Raw genomic sequence first — 18010 nt, forward strand, 5'->3', positions numbered from 1 at the left:
TTTCACTTTTGTTTTGCTTGTTTTTCTCTTTGCTTTTAGGGTTTTGAGTGAGTGAGTGGTCTGTCTAGGCTAGGGCTAAACCTTAGGGGTTTCTTTTGATGTTATTCAAGCTAAGTCCAGTCAAATTTTGGAAAGTTGTTAAGCGTCCTCCCGAAGAATTGAGACGATTGAAGTAAGGTAAGCCTTTCAGGGGAGTCAAATAGGTCTTAGGTCAGGTCTAATCAGGGTTTTTAGGGTAAAATCCAATTTTGACTAGGTGTTAGCATTTTTGAAGGTGAAATTGTGTGTTCTTGCCTAGGTAAGTTTTGATCAAATTTTTGAAGCAAGATGATGCCTGAAACAGACAAATCGCTCCCGACCCTCAGAGAGGGCCCAAGGTGAAATTTATCCTGAGCACAATTTCTTGTTTTTGATGGGCTTGCTAACTGGTTCTTGACCTTGAAAATGACCCGACTTTGGCTTGTGAAGCAGTTGGAGACTTAAATTTGAAGCAGTTTGGCCTAAAAGGGTAAAATCGCTCCTAACCCTCAAAGAGGGCTCAGGGCGAAAATGTTGTTTAAGTCATATTTGTCACTGACTTTTCTAAATTACTTTGTGCAGGGTCTCCTGGAAGGATGATTGAACGTGACTTGATGCTTTGGAAGGTTTGGAGACGTGAAAGATGGTGAATTTTGGAAACTAAGGAAAAAATCGCTACGGACCCTCAGAGAGGGCCCACAACGAGATTTTGATTTCCTTCATTTTGCAATGAAAAGAGACCAAGTTTTGATCATAAATGGAAAATAAATGACCTTCTCCACCCACCTGAGGAAGTTTTGGCTAAAAATGATGAAGGACCTTGTTGAAAACAGAAAAATCGCTACAAACCCTCAGAGAGGGCCCACAGCGAGAAATCTTATAAGGGTCATTGCAAGCTTTATTTGGTCGATTTGAGAGGTCAAGAGCATGATGAAGGATAGAATGAACATAATGAAGTATCCAGACTTGATCAAAGATGATGAATTGAAGGAGTTTTGCCCAGGAAAGGAAAAATCGCTACGGACCCTCAAAGAGGGCCCACAGCGATTTTCTTTGTGTGCACATTTTTGGACAATTCTTGGACATGAATTTTTATTCATAACAAAGAACAGGATGATATCTTCCTTGGCAAAGTGATTTTTAGACGAAAAGTGAGGCATTTTGGTCCAAGTAGCAAAAATCGCTACAGACCCTCAAAGAGGGTCCACATCGAGATTTTCAAATATGCATTATTCTTGCAGGATCAAAGTGATTTCATGATTGGAGGGGATGGAGGAAGGCATGGTCTATCCGTTGAATATAATTTGGAGGATCAACACAAGGGGAAATCAACCCAAAATGAAAAAATCGCTCCTGACCCTCACTGAAGGCCCACAACGAGAAATCGCTTCGGACCCTTAGAGAGGGCCCACAGCGAGAAACCTAAAATGGGAAGTTTTCATCCAAGTTTGAGGAAAGGTAAGGTTAGGCATGGGTTAGAAACGATGTTTGAAAAGCCTTGAAGTGAAAAGAAATTGTTGAGAATCAATATTTAGAAGGCAATTACAAAAATCGCTATGGACCCTCAAAGAGGGCCCATAGTGATTTTCTAGTTTTCTCTCCTGGATTTGAAGAATTGAGATAAAATCTTGCTTGGACAGGAGGAGAACGTGATGTGTTATGCCTTGGAGGTGATTTGAAGATTAAAAGATGAAGGAATTTGCCTAGAACCAAAAAATCGCTACGGACCCTCACTGAAGGCCCACAGCGAGATTTTCAAAAAATGTATGTTTTCTTCAAAATGGTGCTAAGGCAAGGTTTGGACAAGGAGAAAAGACCTCCAAGAGCAGGATGAATATTATTTTGCATTTAAAACTTAATGATTTTGGTCAGAAAATGAAAAATCGCTACGGACCCTCAGAGAGGGCCCATAGCGATATTGTTGAAAATCCTCGTTTTACCTTACAACAACAAAGCGAATTTGGTTGGAGTGGATTAAGGGAAGGCATTGCCAAATGATGAATAAAGTTTTAATGAAAAATGATGAAGAATCAAGCCTAAATTGCAAAAATCGCTATGGACCCTTAGAGAGGGCCCACAGCGAGAAACTTCAAAATCATACCTTTTCTCCAAAATTGGATTGAGCTAAGTTTGCAATTCAGTGAAAGGACCTAGTTGAAATGTCTTGAAGAAATTTTGGAGGTGGAAAAGTGCTAAATTTGAGCAAAAAATGAAAAATCGCTCCTGACCCTCAGTGAAGGTCCAGGGCGAAATCCTCAGGAAGTTTCATTAAGCCTTGTTTTAAAAAATTAATATTCTCCAAATTGCATTTGATCGCCAAAATTGCTAATTTTGAGGCATTTGAAAAAATTAAAATTAAATTGGCATTAAATAAAAGACATTTTGGCATTTAATAAATTAATTTTAAGCCTTAAAAAATCGAACTTCTATCTTGGAGGCATTTAAAATTAATTTTTATTAAATTAAAATTAAATATAAAGCGCTTGAGGCCTTATTTTCATTTATTTTGCCAAGTCGGCCCCCCTTTTTTGGAATTTTATTTATTTTTTAACCTCTTTTTGCCAAGTCGGCCTAGAGGGAGCAAAGGGGTGAGCGCTCTATATATTGGAGGTGTTTTTTCACAATTCAAATCATTCAATCATTGCTTCAAGTGTGAATTTGGAAGGCTAATTGAAGGTGCGAAATCTGGTTTGCTTGGAGCGATTTTCTTTCAAGTGTTGGAGGCTAGAAGGAAGTGGAGTTGATTCTTGTGAAGGCTAAAGGAGGCGCATTTTATCCAAGGGAGAGCTTTGATCTACATTTTGCTTAGCGAAATTCATCTATTTTTGCATCATTTCTTAGAGTTTAATACTCAAGAGGAGGTATGGCGAAATCATCTTGACACCATTGTTGAAGATTTGAATTTTGAACTTTTGTTTTGAAAATTCTAAGTTTGGCATAGTTAATTAGGAAATGATAACTCAAGATTTATCATGAAGTTTCCTAATTAAAATCTCAAATCTTCCTTTCTATTCTATATTTCTATGCTTCAAGATATATTACTAATTGTGAAATGTTGTGTAGGTGTCAAGATGGCGACTCCAAAGGCGGGAGCATCTACTAGTCGCCCGGCTCTCATGAAGGAAGATTAGAAGAACGAAGAATTGGAGACCAGGATCGTGTCCAAATGGAGTAATATCGGAGATACCAACTTGGGAAACTTCAGTGTGAAGAAGTTTCGAGAGGTCCCCTACATTGGCAAGCCATCACCTATTGCGAAGAGGATAATTGAAAGTGGCATCATCAAGGCGGCCGGTTTCCCCCCAGCAGTCCAGTGTCATGAGCTGATGATCAAGTGTGCCCGCCATTATGACTCACAATCAAGATCGATCGTATCCAAGGAAGGAAACACTTTAGCTTACCTTTCAGAGGAGGCTATAAGCGAAGCTCTTCATCTTCTAGAGCATAATGATATTATTTACAAAAGCCTAGAAGGAGCCAGGTCAATGTATGAAGATGATCCCGACACTTGCCTGAATCTCATCAACAAGAATTGGTTGCTCAAAAGTCGTCCTCGCCTGAACAAGATTCCTAATACACCGCATAGGATTGATTTCCAGGAAGAGTACAGAGATTTGATAACTTTGCTCAATCGAGTTACAGGGGCTCCCCAAGCCTTCTACTTTGAGAAATGGATGTTCTACTTCATTCAAGTGATTGTCCAAGGGAAATGAACGATTCATTGGGCCAGAATTATTAGCAATAGCCTGGATGTGCAGTTGAGAAGACTGAGGCCTACCAAGTCGTTCCACATGAGCTCATATGTCATATATGCCTTGATCAGGAGTTTTGAGTATGCAGGGCTACCTCACAGAGGAGTGATCAGAAGAGGACCCGGAGAAGTGAGAGTTTGTGACTCTTATGTTCATTTGCATCATCCACTTGGAAGTGACTGCAAGTTAGTCAATGATACCTTCACGATGAACATCACTAGGATATTGCAAGGCGGGATTCACAATCGACTATCTCTGGATGCACAAGAGCTTGTGAAGAGGTATGGTGCATGGTTCATCCAGTTTCAAAAGTTTACATATATCAGAGTTTAGGGGTGTCCTTCACCTCCCTACATGTTGCCTAGGTATCTGACGGACAGGATAGTGCTACTTGAGGTAACCAGGCAGTTGGTAGCTTGTGCAAAGGTATCCAGACACAAGCATGGAAATGGAATTCCCGTACCTATCATATTGGGGAATTCAATTGAGGTATGTCCTAATACTCAAGCTTCAGAGGATGCAGAGAAGGAATTAGCCTTGTATTCATTCATCTTCTTTGCCCCACGGGAGAATTTTGATCCTTATGGTTATATGGAGGAGACAGTTGCTAGGAAGTACGGACATGAGTTTCAGGTGGAAGACTTTTGGATGAATCTCTCAAGTGATTTAGAAGTGAAAAGAAAGATGCATTCCAGATTACCCTTAGATTTCATCAGGAAATGCAAAGTTTACAAAGTAGCCGATCAAGCTCAGGACAATGGCAAACATCTCCAATCATCCTATGACAAAGAAGATAAGAGAGTGAAGATAGATTGGAGCGAGCCTGAAATTTTGGACTTGAGAGCTTTGATGGCTCCAGTTTTGTCATGTACTTGCAGATGGGTGGATGTACAACATCAGAAGTTAAGAGAGCAAAATGTACCAATGACTTTTACTTTAGAGGAAAGACCAGAAGAAGGAGGAGCAAGCGTAAGTGAAGACAATTCTCATCCTAGAGGCGCGAAGAGGAAAGAAAGACCTAAGAAAAGAGAATCCTCCAAGAAGAAGCAAGAGACCAATCGAGATCGCCCATCACATACATCTTCTCGACATGGAAAGAAGGCAAGTCAAGCTGAAGGTCAAAAGAAGATGGTACCTGAGATTGATGAATCTATGGAATCCATGGTACAGAATGATAAGCCAGAGAAGGGACAAAAACCTCAACATTCATCAAGTCAACCTCTACAAATTGATGAGCTACAAGAGGATCAGGGAAATGATGATGAAGCGACATCTCCTCTCCGAGAAGATGAACCACTACCTAAAGAAATACAAGTGAGAGAGACAAGATCCGCCATTCCAGATTGGTTGAAGGAGAGACTGACAAGGGTGATTGTGATTGAAGAAGAAGAGGATGTGATTGACTTAGAGAGCCTTATAGGAAATTCTCAAGAGGTAACGGAGAAGGAGGCCACCAAGATGTCCAAGGTGATCAGAGATGAGACAGGATGCAGGAAATTGCAGATAGCTACACCAGTAGTGGACGAGTATGAAGGTGAAATTCTTGCAGATGAGTATGATGTAGAAACATTTGAACTTGGTCCACTCACTACTGAACAGGCAATGGATGAGGCAACCGATTCATTTGAAGCACTTAAGGGCAAACTTAAAGAAGAAATGGAAAAGAATAGGAAGCTTGAGAGAGAGGTCGGTGCTTGGAGAGGCTATTTTAGTCATCTCAATCAGCCCTTGAGACATCAGGATCCAGCTATATCTCCTGTGCAAGCACTTCCCCTTGAATCAGTTGGCGAGGTAGAAAGAGTCAAGAGCTTGGTTCAGCTTATGAGCTCTTGGATTGACAAATCCTACATGGTAGCTGTCGAATTTACAACAAGAATGATGAAGACAGTCCACCGAGCTATCCAGGTCCTTGAGATTGTCCACAATCTAATGATAACTATAGCCGCTTTCGCTCACACTAGAGATGTTATCATTCCTGTCCTACAAGTAATCAGGCAAACACCAAGGAAGATCCTAGCACAAGAAAAGATAATGGATGGAGGAGCTCATAACCTACTTCAGTGGTCAACTCTACTCCAGATGAAAGAGGTTCTTTTCGAAGACATCAGCACCAAATGCAATAAAGTTTAAGGCGTCATCCATCCAATTCAGGATAAGGTGTTTGAAGTATTGTGTACCATTCTTGGCAGGCAGATCGAAGTTGAGATGGATGTGAACCTCCAAGAGTTGGAAGAGAGAGTCAAGGTCATCTTTTGCAAAGATGAGAATGTCATCACAGATGAGCAACGGGATCTAATGTTCACTACTATGCTCTTGATTGAGAAGATCAAAGAACTCGAACCTGGATGGGAAGCAGCTCTTCTCACTGCCTTTGATCAGGTTATCCACTTGGAGGAACGAATGAAGAATCTTCCTGAGATTCCCATTGTTGAAGTTGAAGGAATTATGTCCAGATTCGTTGCATATGCTAAGAAAGAGCATTAGAAAGGGAACAAGGTTCTAGAAGAGAGGTTGTTATAGGATGATGTGGCATCTTAATTATCATTGGTCTATGTTTCCTCGACTTTTGTGCCAATTAAATATTTGGCTATGCATTTAATAATAGTCATCTAAAAAGGGAACTTTTTGTAACAAACCCTAATTAGGGTTTAGGTGTCAGAATCTCAGCCATTGATCTTCTTTCGATCTGGGCCGTTCATTGTAATTGAGGATGCTATATATACCCTCACTCATTTTCATTTTGTCAATTAGAAGATTAGAAATTAGATTAGATATTAAGGAGATAGAAAATAGTTAGAGCTTTGGAGAGAAGAAAGTTATTTTGTAGCAAGATTGAGTAGTGAAGAAAGAATTTCGAACAATTGTTGTCTATTTTGGCTTTGAGATCAATAAAATATTGAAGTTATGGTGTTTTATTGCAATTCTTGTGGCTATCTTCATGGTTGTTTACTTTCTTGAATCATTCTCAGTCGAAGTAGTATTTAAGTTTGAAGGACTAAGTGTTGTGCTTGATCTTTGGTGAGATTCACGTTCCAAACCACTAGCTTCTTACTGATTGTAAGGACGCCTTGCGTGGTCAACTGGAGATATTGAGATTGCTTGAACCTTCAATCGTTATTGAAATATTGATATGTATCTTTATGATAGTATCTATAATTCTTGATGATTTGAAAATTGGTAGAATCTTACCAAGTCTAGCCTACATTGAGTCATTCTTAGGATTAGATTAGTATCCATCTCTTGAAACCCTATCTTTTGCTATTTTTTGACAACCTGTTAGCATTTGGGAAAATCCTGTTCCTGCAGATCGAGAATATGTAAGGCCCCTTGAAGAAACAACATTCACAACGACCACTGGTGCTTATCCACACGTAGAGATCCTACAACGAAGAACCTTAAAGTCACCCTGATTGATCCTTTTCACGATATCTTCAGCATTCAGAGACTTTACTCAAGAGAGGATAAGGTACCATTTGGGTATTTTATTCTGTGTTTGGTTGTGTACAAAATACATGTCAACAGTTCCATGTATATTTCATTATTAGTATATTTTTATACAATTTCATTATTATTAATAATTATTAGTTTAATGGAACTATTGTTAGTAAAAGTTTAATTGTCTTTTCCATGTATATTTCAAACAGTATACTGTTTACATAATTATACATGTAATATATTATATACAATTAATTTATGAAATATATTTATAACTTTATATATTATATACTATGTAATGAGTATAATATGGAATATACATGCAAGAAAACAATATATATTAACAGTAAACTAGTAAATATATATTAAGTTTAACATAATCTCATACTAATAAATTTATTACGTTGTTAAACACTTAAATTTTCCGGAAATGCAGATCGTGGAAATGCCTGTGGACACTCACCGTTGCAGATCGCGGAAATGCAGATCGTGCCATGGAGGAAATGCGAACTGCGGACTGTGGAAATGTGGACTGTTGTTGCTGTGGACGAAATGCAGACTGTCGTCGCCGTCTAAACCCGCGTGATAAAATATTCACGTATTTAGGGCAAACTTCACATTTTTTTAAAAAAAACAAGTGCCTTTTTTTCCCCAATTCTTAACACCGAAAATCGCGATTTTCAACGATTTTCGCAGGTCAAACTAGGGCCGATTTTTTAGAAAAATCTTTCGCGATTTAACTGGCGATAAAATCGGTTACGGGTTTGCATCAGGAAAAATCGCGATTTTCCCGATTTTTCCCGAATATTTGCATCCTTGATTTGTAGCATTATCAAGGGCACCATTGCTGGCTGAGAACACCATTATCAGCCATTATCTCAGACTGAAAGCACACCATTTCCAGCCAAGTGAATACAAATTGCATCAATTACATGAATTGCGCCATGAAGTGGATAATTTCCAGCTGATAAAACAGACCTTTGTACTCAAAAATCAGAACTGAGACAGTGAACTAGGTTGAAATATCATTCATTATCTGAGTTTTGAAGGGCATTTTCAGACTTACACATTGAAATCAGAACTTTCCAAGTCCGAAAATCAGGTTTAAGGCAAATTTTCCAGATTTTAATCCAAACATTTGTATTTTCCAGAATCAGCATTGCATAGTTTCAAATTTCTGATTTTAGAAAGCTAATAAGTCTGGAAATCATTTAAAAATCAGAACCTAAGTTAATTATGGAAAATTAATTGTTCAAATCACCTATCACAAGATGAGGACAGAGGAACATTGAAGTGTCCCGATCGGGTTCAAATTCCCACTCCATCAAATGGTGATCAAATCAACACAAAATTTTCAAGGACAATGAGTCCCAATGAGGGTCAGATTTCCACTTGAGGGCAGAATTACAAAGGAAGAGCATAAGTCATGAGGAATGAGGAATCCCTATGGAATCTCCACTCCAAGGGTAAGGCATCAAAATGAAGTGAAATTTGCTAAGAACAAGGAGTCCCTGTGACCTTTGAATTTCCATCATGAGAAAATGATCATGAAGACAGTGATAGATTTCAAGGACTAAATTAGTCCCTTCAGGGATCGATTCTCCACCAAGGTTGAAACAAGGTTTATCCCATAGGTGTTTGATTCAATATTTGTTTGTTTTGCAGGTCTGCTACAAGGAAGGGAAGTACGATGATCAAGGCTTGAGGTGAAAGAAGATGCAGCTTGCAGGGATACCAAGGGCTCAATACTTCAAAGCAACAAAAATGACAAGCAAATGAAATGCAATGCGAATGAGGAAGACCAACATTTTAGGGATTGGAAGAGGATTTCAAGACAAGGATTTACAAAAGCAAAGATGATGACTAGCTCAAACACGAAAACACTTCACTATGATGGTGAACAAATGAGGGAAAGACAAATCCAGGACATGATCACAAGGAATTCCAAATATAATGAAGAATGTTCACGAGTTGATCAAGTCTACAAGGTAAGCCGAGGTGGCATCCCAATCACCATTCGTTCAATCAAAGGGTACCAAGTCAACATTCATTCAAGGATGGAATAGGTGACACGTGGCACTACATCAAATATTATTTATCTTACCTATCTTATCTCTCATTGGCCAATGTAATGGTGGTTGTAACAAACCCTAATTAGGGTTTCTATCTTTCAATCTTGGCCATTGATTGTGAATCAATCTGAGCCATTCATTGTAAATGAGACCTCTATATAAGGCTCAGTGCTCTCATTTGTAAAGGTTAATAGTAAGAATGTTAGAAGAGTAGGAGAATAGTTGCTAAGGCAACTGGGAATTAGAAGTTAGAGTAGAGTAGAAGAAGAAGAAATTGTTGCTATGGCTTGTCAATGAATATACTCTTTTCATTGAAGATATGGTGAAATGTGTTGTTTCAACAAGTTGCATGGTTTCCACTTCTCATTTCCTTTTATGTTGATTAGATGAATGAAAGATTTTGTGGATGATTAATGGTGAAATTCACATATACATACTACTAGCAGTTTGCTGATTGTAAAATTGCCTTGCGTAGTCAACTAAAATCCTTATTCAAGCTTAACTTCAATTGCTATTCATACATTGATATGCATTGCCCTAATGGTGTCTATGTTGTCGGTGGTAATTTGAACATCATATATTTACCTTAGAAGATCACACTAGCTTTGTGGATTTTGAGCAAAAGCATGATTCCTCCTCTTCATGTGTTTTGCACCTAGGGAGAGATTCCCAACGCATTTGAGGGGTGAAGGAGGAATTTTGATCAAGGGATAAATCCTCCTCTTCTTGGGATTTTCGCCCAAGAATATTTCTTTGGCGACTCAGATTTTGAAGGAGAATTCTTCAACTTAGCCAAAATTCGACCACTTGCTTGCTTCATTGACTTTTTGGATTTGGAATTGGATGCCCTATTCTTTCTATAGTCAGTGTTCACCTATTGCCAAGGATAGACCTTCTAAAAATAGACTTACTAAAAATAGTAAGTTCTTCTAAACACTAAATTAGGGCAAATGGGGACACAGTGAAACTTACTAAAAATAGACACTACTAAAAAAATAGTAAGTTTGTTTAAACTCAATATTAGGCCAATCGGGGCCATAGTGAAACTTACTAGACTTACTAAAAATAGTAAGTTCATGAAAAACGCTCTTTGAAAGATTTTCTCTTCTACACTTAGCCCAAATTTCACTATGCTCAAGATTACTAACTTCCTAAGTCTACAAGACAAAAACCCAAGAATAGACAATGCTTGCTTCCAAACTTAGCCAAAATTCATCTTGATTCATCCAAACACAAGGGAACTTGAGGAAATTATTGTCACACTACCCAAAAACTCACAACAAAAAGACCAAGCGGACAAAATGTAGGGGGTCCCCATTTGGAATGGGGTGATGTGTGAATAGGTCACAACACAACAACCAACCATTGTGGGGATTGGAAGGGGAAGCACAATAGGGCACCCAGAAATTGTTCAACACAATTAAGCCCAAGAGCATGACATAGCAACCCTTGGCCCACAAGTGGCAAGAACTCTCGTTCATCCAACATAGGGTGGCCTACTTAATTCGTGGGAACCGGTCTGCTACCTTTCCCAATTGTGTCTCCATACTCATCTATGCAATGATTGTTTGTAAGAAAAATAAATAGATTAATCAACAATATAAGAGTCTAAGCAGACTGGCTATTCCCCTAAAATGATCATATCTATGATATATAAGGGAGTACATATTTAGACAATGTACTTAATCAGGTTGCATACCAATTCTTCGCTGATTCTAACAGCTATCTTTCCTGAGTGCAATTTACATATATTTATCTTAGAATCTGATCCTGTTAAATGAGTGCAGATTATATATATATATATATATATATTAACTTCTGATCTTATTTGGTCTAATGGACAATTTCTTGATTGATCCTTCATTAATGATCTCCTTTCTGATGCCCTTATTCCTCCCTACTTGATCTCTTTTCATATCCTCGAGCCTCCATGAAGAGAGGCATCTCTTTGAAGAGTGACAACCCTTTCAAAGGACATCCCCTTTAGTTTATAAACTCTTAAACTAATCACTGTCTTTGCTGTTCTTTGTATTAGTGCTGCCTCTAACATGAATATTCAAATCACTGCTTATGGTCGCTTGTGTATATTAATCGCTGTCTTTATTTACTTATTAAGATTGCTGCTCATCTTCCACTAATCATGATCGATGCCTCTTCTAAACTGGCCATCGGAACTTTTGGAAATTGCTTCGTTAAGACTAAAGATTGCCGATCAAGGGAATGAGTTTTATTAACTCCTTTGTGTGGAACTTGGGCTTAGCATTATAAAATTGTGATGTCTTATAAATAAGACAATTTTCTGCATATCCAATTTTATCATTCTTATTTATGTTTGAACAGTGTCATTTTGGTCTACTGTTTTATTCCATTGAGTCTTAAGGACTGCGATCTGTCTGAGATAATGGCTGTGATCTAATTGTTATACAAGCTGCAATCTATTTCAATGGGGCCATGACATTATACAAGGCTCATCGTGTTGCAAAAGGCTATTTGCAACATGAGAGGACAGACTATGAGGAGACATCTGCTCCTACTATAAAGAAGATCACATTTAAGTTGCTTCTCTCCATGGTAGCCTAGTTTAGTTGGAAGGTGTATCAAATGGACATGAAGCATGCCAACTTGAACAAGGTCTCCATGGTGCAGCCTGAATAGGATTTCAAGTACTTGGTGATGATCATCTAATTTTTGAACTTCCTAAATCTCTATCTAGGCTTAGCAAGCTCCACATGCCTAAAGCATGATGATTGATCAACATCTTCAAGATTTTAGTATCAACAGAAGTCTTTCTAATTTGAAACTCTAAAAGTGATGGTGATGACATTGTGAATCTTGTTTTCTATGTTGATGATCTTGCTAGCATAGTTAGCAAGGCTCCTTGCATATGAGTGAAATCTAATCTATGTTTGCTTTTGACGTGATGGATTTAGGCCTCCTATAGTATTGCTTAGGTGTAGAGTTATTGCAAAATGACCATTTCATTTTCATGGCTCAAGTGAAGTGTGCTACAAATATTTTGCAATGGTTTCACATGATCAGTTATAGTTCTTCCACTACAAGTATGGAGATTGGACTAAAGTTGTCAATGTATGATGATTCATCCTTGGTAAATGAGCCACTGTGTAGATAATTGCTAGGCAGTTCAATATATTTTACATTTACACAATTAAATCTTTGTTTTGCTAGTAGTTATCTCTCTTGTTTTTGGCCTAAATGAAGCTTGTGCATTGGCAAGCAGCGAAACAAGTGTTGAGATATGTCAAAGTTAACTCTTGACTTTGACATTCTCTATCAAAACATAAATGAATTTCATTTGGCAGGATATACAGCCTTTGATTGGGTTGGTTTACTTGAATCTCCCAGATCAACTACTAGCTATATTTTCTCCTTGGACCCGGGAATTGTTTTGTGGTAGAATAAACTTCAGTAGTAACTTTATTTTCCATATGTAGAGTATAAAGCAGATGTCAGTGCCAGTATGGTTACTTGATTTTTGAGTGATTTGCAACTTCCTAATATTACACCAGCTCCACTTTCTATAGAGATTGGAGAATATTGGAAATTGGTGAACCTAGCATATCATGCTCGTACCAAGCACATTGATTTTCATCATAATTACATTCAGCAATTGGTTAACAATGATGATATCTCTCTCCACTATTGCAGATTTCTCAAGCAATCTGCTAATTTAATAACTAAACCTCTTGGTACTGTTTTCTGTCATTATTCGGGGAAAAATTGGAGTTGTCTCCAATTCTTTAATTAGGGGGGAGTATTCGATATAATGTTAGACTGTACTTTGTACACATAAGCATTTATTGAGATGAAACAACACCACATTAGTTATGTCTAAAAGGTAACTTAGAATGTAAGTTACAACCACCACGTAACTTCCCCATTCAAAGATAAATAAACATACACTCATTGAAGTTTTTCCATCCAAATTATCTTACACTTCACAACTTCATTTTTCCAACACTAGGAAAAAAAAGTTGATTTGTTTTCAATTTCTAGATAATGCTTCAAAATCCTTAACATTTCCACCTAAAAGTCATATCTTGAATAAGAAACTCATTTCTTGCATAAGTGCCTTGAATACATGCAGATTCAAAGGAAAGACCAAAAGCCTCATTTCTTGAGTAAGTGTCGTCAATACAAGGCAGGTTCAAAGGATAGACCAAATTGATGCTACGGAAACTGTTTAAAGGCAAAGGTGGCCATGTTGGAAACAGCAACTGTAATAGAAAAATGCAGCTACAATGAACATCCTTATAAAAAAAAAAATTAAAAGTGAGATGAAGGACAAGAATTCAAGTACCATGTCCCATCAGGTAATCACCTAGGAATGCTCATGACACTCCTTGTCTATTAAATTTTTCTAGGCAATTAGTTAGTGGTTTTACTTTAAGATTATAATGTTAGGCTGGATGGTTCCATGGGTATACAGTGGCCATAGATGATTGGATGTTTTTCCACGTGTCTTTTGGCATGAAAGGATATTTTTTCATAACTTCAGTTTAATTGAGTGGAGAATTCTTACCAGTTACCACTCTACCTATCTTTTTTATCTTCTGGTTTGGGGTTGTGTGAGTTTCTAATGCCCGTGTGGGTTTGATTTTCTATAGTATGGATCTGTTGTGACCTAATTCACACATCGCCCCATCGTAGATGAGGACCCTCTTTTTTTCTCTTTTTTAGGTTTTGTCCTAGCTCTATATTTTCATAAATCTTCATTTTGAGAGAGTTGAGAGTTACAGTTTTGAGGTCATTCCGAGGCAGACTGAGAATTGATGCTCATAATTGAATTTAAGTGTTGTCAAAGTGTTCAAAAGGTCCAAAGGATGAGGATTGCAATTGCTTTGGGTCATTTCTAAAAACCTGCAATTTGGGGGAATTTTTGCTTTTCTGCTTATTTGAAACTGGCATCTGTGTTTTGTTCTTTGAGCTATTTTATTACTACCCATTTTGTCGGAATTTGAAAATCTCGCCTCAAGATATAAAAAGTAGGGCTTCGAAAATTTTGCTTTTTTCTGAGATTAGGATTTTGTTCTTTAGGTCGTTTTGATCCTACCCATGTCTTCAGATTCAAAAAAATTTTGCTTCTAAGTGTAAAAAGCAAGGGTTTGAAAATTTTTCTTTTTTCTGAGATTAGGGTTTTGATCCCCATGCCAAATTATTCCTACCCATGTTCTCAGATTTTTTTAAGGGCAAAAAGCAAGATGCAAACCTGTTGTGACCATTTCACACATCGCCCCATTAGAATGGGGACCCCCTCTTTTTGCTTTAGGTTTTGCTTTCCTTTTGCTTGTTTTTCTCTCTGCTTTTTAGGTTTTTGAGTGAGTGAGTGGTTTGCCTGGGTTGGCTAGATTAGGGCTAATCCTTGGAAGCTCGTTTTAGGGTTTCTTTCAAGCTGAGTCTAGCCTAGTTTTGGGAAGTTGTTGGTCGTCTGCCTGAAACCTCAAGTTTGCCATAATGAAGCATGCCTTTCAGGAGAGTCAAGTTGGTTAGATCAAGGAACAAGGTGAATAGGTCTCAGGTTAGGTTAGGTTTAGATTGAGAGTTTTCTTGTCAGAGTCCTGTTTGTCTCCCAGTCTGAGTCAATGAGACAAGGGAGTTGATTTGGTCAAGTTAAATGGAGAATGAAGTGAATCAAGGTAACATCTAGCCTGAAAAGGGAAATTTCGCTCCTGACCCTTCCAAAGGGTCTAGAGCGAAATTTTGAAAAGTTCTCATTTTTGCATAGTGAAAAGCAGGATCTTGATGGAGATACATGAGGAAAGTCTATGTTTGCATTTCAAAGAAAATTGGAGTTCAAAACGTCCAGAATCAAGCTTAAGACAAGATTTTCGCTCCTGACCCTTCCAAAGGGTCTAGGGCGAAAATCCTTGTAGACCTCATTTTTTCTTCTCATTTTTGACTAAGTAGGGCATGTTTGAAGGTGAATTGATATGTTCTTTCCTAGAGAGGAAGTTGATGGATTTTGAAGAGCAAGATTGATGCCTAAAGGAGATTTTCACTCCTGACCCTTCCAAAGGGTCTAGAGCGAATTTCATCCTAAACCCTATTTCTTGCCTTGGATAGACTTGCAACCTTGTTCTTAGCTTGGAAAATGACCTAACTTTGCCTTGTGAGGTAGTTTGAAACTTGAAAACTAAGCAATTTGGCCTGGAATGGAGATTTTGCTCTTGACCCTTCCAAAGGGTCCAGAGCAAAAATCTCTATAAGAGATATTTCTTGCCTTGTTTGGTAAAATTGAGATGTCTAAGACATGATGAAAGGAAGAATGAACATATTGAAACCCTTGGGCATGTTTAAAAATTGTGAAAATGAAGGATTTTGGCCAGGAAAGGAAATTTCGCTCCTGACCCTTCCAAAGGGTCCAGAGCGAAATTCCTTGTAAACCTATTTTTTTAGCCTTTCTTGGACCTGAAACCTTGTTCCTAGGACAATAAAAGATGAAATCCCACCTAGAAAAGAAGTTTCAAGGTGAAAAAATGAAGATTTTTGGTCAAGATTGAGAATTTCGCTCCTGACCCTTCCAAAGGGTCCAGAGCGAATTTTCTCAAAACTTCTTTTGGCTATCAAGTTTTGCTAGGACAAGTATGGGATGAGGTAAAATCAAGAGGGAATTGCCCCTGGGAGTGACTTGAAGTGCTAAGAAATCATTGAAAAGTGAAGGAATTGAGCCAAATAGTGAATTTCGCTCCTGACCCTTCCAAAGGGTCTAGAGCGAAATTTCTAAAAACACCTATTTTCCTTGCAAGGCCAAGACAACTTTTTGGTTTTTATGGCTTCAATGGATATGAGGAGGTGTGTTTTTGCCTTTTGAAGATGATTGAGGTTGAAAAGATGAAGCAATTGAGCCTAGAAGATATTTTCGCTCCTGACCCTTCAAAAGGGTCCAGAGCGAAAATCCTCAAAGTCATCTTTTTTTCAAATTTTGGGCAAAACTAAGCTTAGACAAGGGTGTGAGAAGGTATTTGGATTGCCTTAGAGTGGAATTGGGTTGCTAAAAATGCAAGTTTTGAAGACAAATGAAAATTTCGCTCCTGACCCTTCCAAAGGGTCCAGAGCGAAATTTCTAGATCCTCCTTCTTCCTTACAATTTAAGACAAGATTTTGGTTTTCATGACTTGGAGAGGAGTGAGGCAAGATGTTTTATGCCTTGGAAGTGATTTGAAGATGAAAGGATTGGAAAATTGCCCTAAAACCTAATTTTCGCTCCTGACCCTTCCAAAGGGTCCAGAGCGAAAATCCTAAAACCAATGTGTTCCTTTCAAGTTTATGCTAAGACAAGACTAGACCAAGGTAGAAATTGTCCTTGAGACCACCTTTGAGTGGATGTTTGTTTCAAAATATGATGATTCTAGGTTAGAGAAAGATTTTTGCTCCTAACCCTTCCAAAGGGTCCAGGGTGAAAATTCCTAAATACCCCATTTTGCCTTGCAAGAACAAACCAAGCTTGGGTGGAGTGAATGAAGAAGACTATTGCCTAACCTGGTGAGGTGGATTGAAGTTAAAATGATGGAGGAGTAAGCCCAAGCAAGGAAAATTGCTCTTGACCTTTCCAGAGGGTCCAGAGCGAAATTCAGGATAGGTCCTATCCCTGGCTAGGTTGTTGAACAAAAGTGACCCTTTTCGCCTTGTGAAGATCAAATCAATGATAGCAAGTTGAGAAGTGGACTCAAACTGACTAAGTTTTGATGAATTGAAGTGAAGAAGACTAGAAAATTGAGCTCAGGAGAGAATTTTGCTCCTGACCCTTCCAAAGGGTCCAGAGCGAAATTCCCAAAAAAGCAGTATTTCCTTCAAAATATTGATGAGTCAACTCAGTGATTGAGATGAATATACCCTGAAGATTGCCTTGAAGGAGGTTAATGATCAAGCTAAGGTAAATTGTGACCTAAAAAGAGAAAATCGCTCCTGACCCTTCCAAAGGGTCCAGGGCGAAATTCACATTATCACCTAATTTGCTAATGTGAAAGGCTAAAATTTGAAATGCAAGACTTTGATTAGGTCAAAACAAACATGAGCTTGCCTTCCGAAAGATTTTGGAGTCAAGAAAACAAGGTATTCAAGTCCTAATTTGAAAAATCGCTCCTCACCCTTCCAAAGGGTCCAGGGGGAAATCATCAAAAAGCCTATCATTCAACCTTGTTAGAGTGAGTCAAGGGTAAATTGCAAGATTGTGAAGACGAGCATGGGAATTTACAAATCTAGGTTGTGAAAATTTTAACTCATGAAGTGTGCAAATCTGGCTGTGAGGTTCAAACAAGTCTTGAAATAATTTAGGCCTTCATCACTTTGGATATTTCAATGCCTAAGGAGCAAACAGCCTTCATTAAGCCTTGATCAAACCTTAATATTCCTCAATTTTCACTAAATTAGCCTATTACAAGACATTTGGGAGGTTGAAGCAAGTTCGCCATGAATTAAGGCATTCATGATTTAATTAATTAATTTTTAAGCCTTAAAACAAATGAAAAACCACCCTTCAAACCTTGAAATTAATTTTAAAATTTTTTAAAAAATAAAGGTGAGCGCTCAAAATTCATTTCTTTGCTTGTACAAGCAAGTCGGCCTCCTTCTAAAGGGATTTTGATTTATTTAATTGCCAATTTCCTAAGTCGGCCTCACGAGGAATTAGGGTGAGCGCCCTATATAAGGGAGGTGTATTGTGGACAAAATGCAAATCATTTATTCATTATTCACATGCGAATTTGAGGAGCAGAT

The 18010-nt window shown here is 38.1% G+C and overlaps 1 protein-coding gene across 3 annotated transcripts in view; it reads right to left on the minus strand.

The window, feature by feature from the left end:
• The window catches only part of LOC131053051 (inorganic pyrophosphatase TTM1), a 123121-nt gene that overhangs the window by 52560 nt on the left and 52551 nt on the right, over positions 1 to 18010 (minus strand). The gene's annotated exons all lie outside the window — the stretch shown is intronic.

Source organism: Cryptomeria japonica, chromosome 9 (assembly GCF_030272615.1).
Source record: "Cryptomeria japonica chromosome 9, Sugi_1.0, whole genome shotgun sequence".
Classification (NCBI taxonomy): Eukaryota; Viridiplantae; Streptophyta; class Pinopsida; order Cupressales; family Cupressaceae; genus Cryptomeria; species Cryptomeria japonica.